Below are 8,486 nucleotides of genomic sequence, written 5' to 3'. Positions count from 1 at the left end.
CATATCACAGATTTCAAGCCTTCTAATACTCTTTTCGTAGCTAACATAACGCTCATATGTCCAAGCTTATTGTGCTATAGACTTAAACTGGAAGCACTCTCAGCATAATAACCATGGTTCCATATTTTGTGCCACGTTCTACTACCATCGCACCCTTCACAATCTTTTATGAATTCCTTCCAAACTCTGTTGCATAACCTATGTTGTCCAACTGACTAAAGAAGATCAGGTTCTTCTCAGAGACCAGGAATATATCAACACTATTCAATTGTTAGGTTGAATGGCGCAATGACCTCTAATGGGTCACGATCTCATATATACATAGGAGATGTGTACAATGAAGATTACATGCGTAAGCCTTGATCCACACAACAAACCGAAAAATCAGGAGACGCAGCTCCAAGAATAGAGGATTCTCCTACTATGCATAAATATTACCTTCTAAGTTTAACACCCCCCCCCCCCCCCCCCCCCCCTTTCAATCTATAGACGATGTACTACTAAGTTCAAATTGCACTGAAAGTTGCTAAAAGAAGTAGCTAGCAGTGACTTTGTTATGATATCAAAGAGCTAATCCTTGGAAGATATGAGACGCACATCAAGCTGATGAGTCGATACTCGTTAACGAACGAAGTGATAATTAACATCAACATGATTCGTCCGTAGATGAAATATTGGATTGGTAGAAAAATAGGTGGCACCAATGTTGTCACACCATAGGTTAGGCGCTTGTGCTTGCAAAATCTCGAGCTCACGCAAGAGGACTTGGATCTAGATTAATTTGATAGTGGCATCAGCAACCGTCTTGTGTTTGGCTTTCGTACTAGAACGAGAAACAGTCGATTGTTTCCTTGAACTCTAAGAGATAAGATTTCCACCAAAGAAGATCTCATAGCCTCCAGTGCTTCGATGACCATCAGGATTCCTGGCCCAATCAGCATTCGAGAAAGCACTAAGAAAATTAGTGCTGGACTTTGTAAAACAGAAGCCCATATCAATAATGTCATGTAGACAACAGAGAATCCGTTTGCCCAATGTACAGAAGTCAGGGAGGACATGAACTGACACACTCTGTTGACACAGAAGGAGATATAAGGACGTGTCAGATACAAATATTGGAGAGTACCAATGACACTTCGTTAGCGAGTAGTATCCTCAGGCGAGAGCTTTTCACCACCATCCAATAACAACTTCTCACTAGGAAGTATAGATGTGGGCACACCTTTGGAAGTGATCATATTGATTATGGACAATAAATCTTGAATGTATTTATGTTGTGTCAGAACAAGTCTATTGAAAGTATGACGAACCTCAATCCCAAGAAAATAACTCAAAGTGCCAAGATCCTTGACGGCAAAAACATTTCGAAGCTGTGTAAGAAGTTTATCATTAGCCATAGTGTTGGGTTTTATGTCCTAAAACTCATAGGTTGTAAACAAAAACATATTTTATTTTCAATAAAGTTATTATTGTTGTTTATTCAGTAAAGATTGTTATTGAATAAAGTGAACTTTACGATCATTAATCTAAATCTAATAAACTAAGAACACTCTGGCTATAGTATGATTACTTGAACTATATGTAGAGACATAAAAGTTGATCAAGTTCAAGTATATAGTCAAAATGATCTATAGTATAAAGATAAGGCTGAGTACTCATTCTGGGGACATTATGGATGCGACCCACTTTTGTATATGATATAAACAATGTGATCACTAAAATTGTACATGTGGAGACATGTGAGTGGGGGCGTCCTATGCAATGAGTATTGCATAAGATCAGACCATGAAGAAAATCACTCTCACTTTATGATGTCGTTTACTGTTGAAACTGATTTTCTTATCATTCGATGACCTAGGTAACTCGATCTGAATCCTGAGGTAACCATGAACTCCTGTTTATTCGGAATTATTCTTAGATTTGCATGGGTGAGAGTGGCTCAAGTTCGCCGACTCAATAGGCCTCCCATTTCTAGGGTAAGACTGGGTAAATGGCTGGGGACGTGGGATGCAAGATGAAATTAGAAGAGAGGTAATTCCCTTTAGTACTGACTGCAGGTCTTGAACAAGGGGCCCCACCCTTTCATTGCCCTGAGAGGGATTCGGTTTACTGGTTGGACCACAAACCAATTGTTCATTAGAGGATCAGTGAGACACAAGAAACAAGAAGTAACTTCAGGGGTAAAACGGTAAATTGACCCAGCTTTAGTTACGAACAACCTGTGAAGGATCGACTTACTAATCATGGTTATATCAAATGGACAGAAATATATCTATAGTGAGGGGAGTGCAACTACTAGGCTATAGTGGAATGTCCTAGTAGTTAACGAATGTTGGTTAACAAGGTTAATGAGTTTAATCGGTTAATGTTGGATTGTTGGAGCCCATGATCTATAGGTCCATTAAGTCCCTCTGCTAGCTCATATCGGACTAAACCATAGAACAATGTGACGAGTGAGTTCGAAGTGTTCGAATTCAAATTAAGGAGAATGCACTACATATATACGATCTATTTAACCGCATTTTTGTTTTATTAACGAATTAAACAAAAAGAGAGAATCTATTTAAATAAGATTTAAATATCTTAATCAAATATGTGTCGGAATTAATTGGGATTGACATTTGAATTAATATTAAATATTAATTAAATAGTTTAATTAATTATTTATTATTTAATTAATCATTTAATATTACTTTAATTTGAAATTAATAATTCAAATTGATTGTTGAATCAAAATGAAGAAAGTCAAAATCTTGACTTCATTTAATAGAAAAATCCATGTTAGTAGAATGTCAAAATTTGGGTTAACCAAACTTGCATGTTTGCCAAATAAACCCCACAAATTTGAGTCAAAATTTGGTTAACTCAAGCATGCTTGCCACATAATCCCAAACATTTGAGTGAAATTTGAGTGTCAAAATTTGCTGATCACAAATTTGCATGAACATGCAAACATGACCCTATAAATAGAGTGATCATAAAACATGAAAGATCTTCTCCTTGGTGAAAAACCTTGAGAAAAACCCCTCACAAACACTCTCTTCATATATACAAAATCTCTCCCAAGTTCAGTCACTCACTAGATTTCACAATCCTGTTCTAAGGCCGGAGGATAGTGAAGAAGACACTAGTGGTGGTTCGAAACCGGTTCGTGAGGAAAAAGGAATTTGAACTACAAAAGATTAGTATTCAAACTCATTAAGTTTTAATACTTATGAACATGCTATTTATTTACTATAATTGATGTTCTAAAAGTGTCTAAGATTCAAATTGCTTCCGCATGTGTTATATTAATACCATCACATAGAAGATTAGCTGATGATAATAATGTCATCAACGTAGATGAGAATATCCATCTAAATGCCCGCCTTGTTAAAAATGAAAAGGGCGACATCAATATTTGAAGGTGTAGAACCTAGTTGTAATAGCTTAGAGCTAAGGCGAGAAAACCAGGCACACTGAGCTTGTTTGATGCCTTAAAGCTACTTATCCAACTTGCAAAGATAACTAGGACGTTGAGAATCCTCAAATCCAGGAGGCTGCTTCATATAAATATCTTCATTAAGAAGTCCATAAAAAAAAGCATTCTGAATATCAATCTGCCGAAAAACCCAACCACGAGAAAAACGTTAAGAGCTGAATGGTAGTGGCCTTAACATCCGGACTGAAGGTATCATCATAATCAACACCATACTATTGTTTAAACTGTTTAGCAACCAGGCGTGCTTTGTAACAATCAATAGAGCCATTTGGTTTTTGCTTGAGTTTGAAAACTCATTTGCAATCAATAACGTTAAGACCAGCACGAGGAGAAATTAAATGTCATGTCTTATTTTTGAGAAGTGCCTAAAATTCATCATTCATTACCCGACGCCAGAGAGGATGCTCCATACTAGTAATATGTTACTGTTCCATTTGTACGAACATTAAGTTGCTTGATATTGTGCTACAATTGAGTACCATATGAATAAGCAGTAGTTGCAGAATCCACGGCTGAGGAGACAGTCATACCAGCCGTTGTGAGGGGAGCAGTCAGTCGATCAACGACTGAGGACCCAATCAAGCGTTGCCCACTTTGAGGCGAGACAGATTTTTTTCTTATTTACTTATTCACGTTTTTCTTCAAAATCATTTGTTTGAATCATGTTTTTAGGCCATCTAAATTTAAGCATACACATATAATGAGAGAGCATATTTTTAGCAGCCACGGAAGGTTATTTGTTTTAAACAGGTCAATTAAATGAGAAATAAGTATACAGTGTTTTTTACTCTTCCTATTCTCTCTCTCTTCTTTTCTTCCGTTTTTTTTTCGGTTCTCCCAACAATTCTTTCCCGAGTTTATTTCCTCACCAGACGAGCCTGGTTTAATCCACCATGGTATATCATTGTCGAGGAGCCAACTTTATCAAAGTCAAGTTGATTAGCTCAATTAGTTAGAACATCAAAGTAACAACGCACAGGTCTTAGGTTCAAGTAGGAGAAAATGCACCAAAGTACAATAATACACACATCGTGGGGTCTCTATCCTGAGTAGACTCAGCTACTACCACACCGCGGCCACGACAATAATACCACACCGCGGCCACGACAAGTAGCGACTGATCGTGGGAATGTACGTCGACGACCTCATAATCACTAGAGGCAACATGGAAGTTCTTGGGAGTTGCTCAGCTACTACCCACCACCTTGGCATCAAAGTGCAATAGAGTGTTGTTGCCGACATCACTATCTGTCAAGGTGCATACGCAAAGAAGGAAGCTGCTGGAAACAATTGGCACCTAGGGAGAAGCATCTAGTAGCTCTGTGCTATGTATAGCCAGAACCGGAAACAATTGGCACCTGGGGAGAAGCATCTAGTAGCTCTGTGCTATGTATAGCCAGAACCAGAGGCTAGGGTGTGAGATACTGTGCAAGGAGAGGGAAGAGAGCTTTTGTTTGTTATAAGGGCGAAGATGAGACCAACAAGCACACACAAAAACTTTTAATAAAGAGTAATTTGGTGGGGTATGAAAAAGACTCTCTAAGGAGCATTTTTTATCAATGATACTAGTAGGAAGACGATTGATGAGATATGTGGCGGTAAGAAATGCATCATCCCAAAATTTAATAGGTACATCAACATGAGCTAGAAGAACTAGGCCAGTTTCAACAATATGACGGAGCTTGCGTTCAGCAGATCCATTTTGTTGATGCGTGTAATCAAGGGGACGAAAAAAATGTGTTATGAACTTTTTGATATTCTTCACCCCAATCAGACTAAACACACTTGATTTTAGTATCCAAGAGGCGCTCAACATGAGCTTGGAACTGCAAAAGTATATGAGGAGCTTCTGTACGATCATGCATCAAATAGATCCCACGAAAATGTATTGAAATCATCAATGAAACTGATATAATATTTAATGCCCCCAACAGATGGAGGCGCAAGACCCCAAACATCAGAAAAAATCAATTCCAAAGGAGACAGAGACCGATGAAAAGAACTAGTGTATGGTAATTGGTGACTTTTTGCTAATTGACACCCATTACAAACTGGTAAGAGTAACTCATTAGTGCACAAAATATTATTGAAACGCAAAATTGACTTCACTTCTTGAGATGAAGGATGTCCAAGACATGCATGTCATTGGACTAACTTAACCAATTGATTCCAACTAAGAGCTAACATAACAGATAACAATTACTCGATTTTGCAAAGCTAGAGGTTCTTTTAGAATCCCTGCAAACTTTCACAAAGAAAGCTAACTTAATATTTCAAAGCTAACAGTTGTTGTGCGCCGAAAGCGGAACAAAGGTACTCACAACACCAATGAACGATTTTACACAAAGAGGCACTAAGATATTTACGTGGTTCGGAGAGAAGTTCCCCTACATCCACGAACCAATCACTAATATTCCAAAGCATTACAAGTGAATATCTCACTATCACACTACAAAGACTCAGAACACATGTCACTCAACAAATACAATGTGACTCCGAAAGCTCTCCCAAATTCCGATACAAAATTCTGATATCAAATCCCGATATATAATTAAACCCTGGTGTGACTAAATCTAATTCAAATAACCAAATCAAATCTATTTCAAATAACCAAATCAAATCTAATTCAAATAACCAAATCAAATATAATCCAAAAACCAAATCAAATCAAAACTTATGACAATTTACAACAATCTCCACCTTGTCATAAGATCTCCAAATCAAATCAAAACTTAATGACAATTTACAACAATCTCCACCTTGTCATAAGATCTCCAAGTTGATAATTGAGTTGGTTGCTACCACCTCAAGCCTCAATACGTAAGTTGGGAACTCCATCAATTATAGAGAAAGCATATGCTATCGTATCATCAAACCTTGCAGGTTTTCGAATTACCCTTCGTGGTCTATTCTTGGCGATAGACTCAGGTTCCTCCGCTCTTTCATTTACAAGGCTTTGCTCCTCCAGACTTTGCTCTTTCTATTCTAAGACATCAAAGTTATTATTTACCTGGTCAATAGGTTCTTCAGTAGGAGCAACCACATCAGGAGAGAACACCACCTTCTCCACCTGCTTCAATGCCTCGTCATTATTTTCAATTTTCTGCAAAAACATTCCAGACTCATCGAATGTCACATCTCGACTATTAACAATCTTACTTGTTTCTGGACACCATAACCTATAGCCCTTCACACCTTTGCTAAAGCCCATAAACTTGGCTTTTTTTGCTCTAGGATCCAGCTTTGAGTCTGTCACATGATAATAAGCAGGACACCCAAACACATGTAATTTATCATAATCACTAACAGGACTACCTGACCATACCTCAAGCGGAGTTCTCCCACCGTTTCCAGAAACAGGTAAACGATTCACCAAGTGAACTGCATAACTGAGAGCCTCAGCCCAAAATGCCTTACTCAATCCTGCTTGAGACAATATACATCGAACCTTCTCTATTAATGTCTGGTTCATTCTCTTAGCAACTCCATTTTGTTGTGGCTTACCAGGAACAGTGAAGTGTCGAACGATCCCTTCATCTCGGCATACTTTAAGGAATGGATCATAAGTATATTCTCCCCCGTTGTCTGATCTCAGCCTTTTGATTTTCTTGTCCGTCTGATTCTCTACCATTTTCTTCCACTCTAGGAAGATTTGGAGAACCTCGTTTTTGTGCCTCATGGGATACATCCAAACTCTCTTCGAGTAGTCATCAATAAAGGTGACGAACCACCTCTTTCCTCCCAATGAGACATTCTTTGTGGGACCCCATACATCAGTGTGAACATAATCCAAAATGCCCTTTGTTTGGTGTATAGCTGTACCAAACTTCACATTTTTTTGTTTGCCAAATATACAATGTTCACAGAAATCAATTCTTCCAGTTGTGGCACCCTTAAGAACTCCTTGGTTCACCAGTGTCTGAAGCGCCTTCTCACCAGCATGCCCGAGTCGCATGTGCCATAATTTCGATATGTCTTGTTCTTTCGAACTTGCCACAGCAGCATGCCCAATTATTGTGGTTCCGTTGAGGTAGTATATGCTACTTCTTCTAGTTCCTGTAATTGCCACCAAAGCTCCACGAGCTACTTTCAAATTCCCTCCTTCCAAAATGATGCGATAACCACTCGCATCCAAAACGCCAAGTGAAATCAAATTTTTCTTCAAGTCAGGGACATACCTCACATCTTTGAGTTTTTGTATAACCCCGTCAAACATCTTGATTTGTACTGAGCCGATTCCCATTATCTTACAAGTACTATCATTTCCCATATAGACAACTCCACCATTGAACTCCTTGAAGTCCAAAAACATCTCTTTGTTGGGACACATATGATAGGAGCACCCAGAATCAAGAATCCATTCACTGGTTTGGCTGACTGATAGGGAGATTGTCAAGGCATCATTTGTATCAGTGTCGTCATCTCTAACCACATTGGACTTCGACCCCTTCTCTTTTAAGATCGAACAATCTTTTTTCCAATGACCTTTCTGTCGACAATATGCACACTCATTTTTATCAAGTTTTCTCCAATTATCAGATTTACCTCTCGACTTTAGTCGAGGCTCTCCACATTCGTTCTTTTTCCAATTGGAAGTCCTTCCATGAGCAGTGAGAACATTTGAGCTAGAGCTTTGATACGTCTCCTTTTTCTTCTTTCGCATCTCATTGTTTATTAAGGCATTTGAAACATCTTCAAAATCAATATTAGTGATTCCATGTAGTAGGGTCGTTACTACAAACTCGTAGGATTCCGGCAAGGAGTTTAATAACAACAACGCCTTGTCCTCGTCATCAATCTTAACATCAAGATTGAGCAAATCAGTGATGATTTTGTTAAAATCATCCAAATGCTCAGCCATTGAGATGCCTTCCTTGTAATCAAAACGGAAGAGTTTCTTCTTCAAATAGAGTTTATTTTTCACACTCTTCTTCATATATTTCGCTTCAAGCTTGTCCCATAATTCTTTCGCCATGGTAACCTTCATAAATGGATATTTCTGATC

Source organism: Cucurbita maxima, unplaced genomic scaffold, assembly GCF_002738345.1.
Source record: "Cucurbita maxima cultivar Rimu unplaced genomic scaffold, Cmax_1.0 Cma_Scf00002, whole genome shotgun sequence".
NCBI classification, from domain to species: Eukaryota; Viridiplantae; Streptophyta; class Magnoliopsida; order Cucurbitales; family Cucurbitaceae; genus Cucurbita; species Cucurbita maxima.
The sequence above is the reverse complement of the archived record's forward strand: the minus strand, read 5'-3'. Positions refer to the sequence as shown.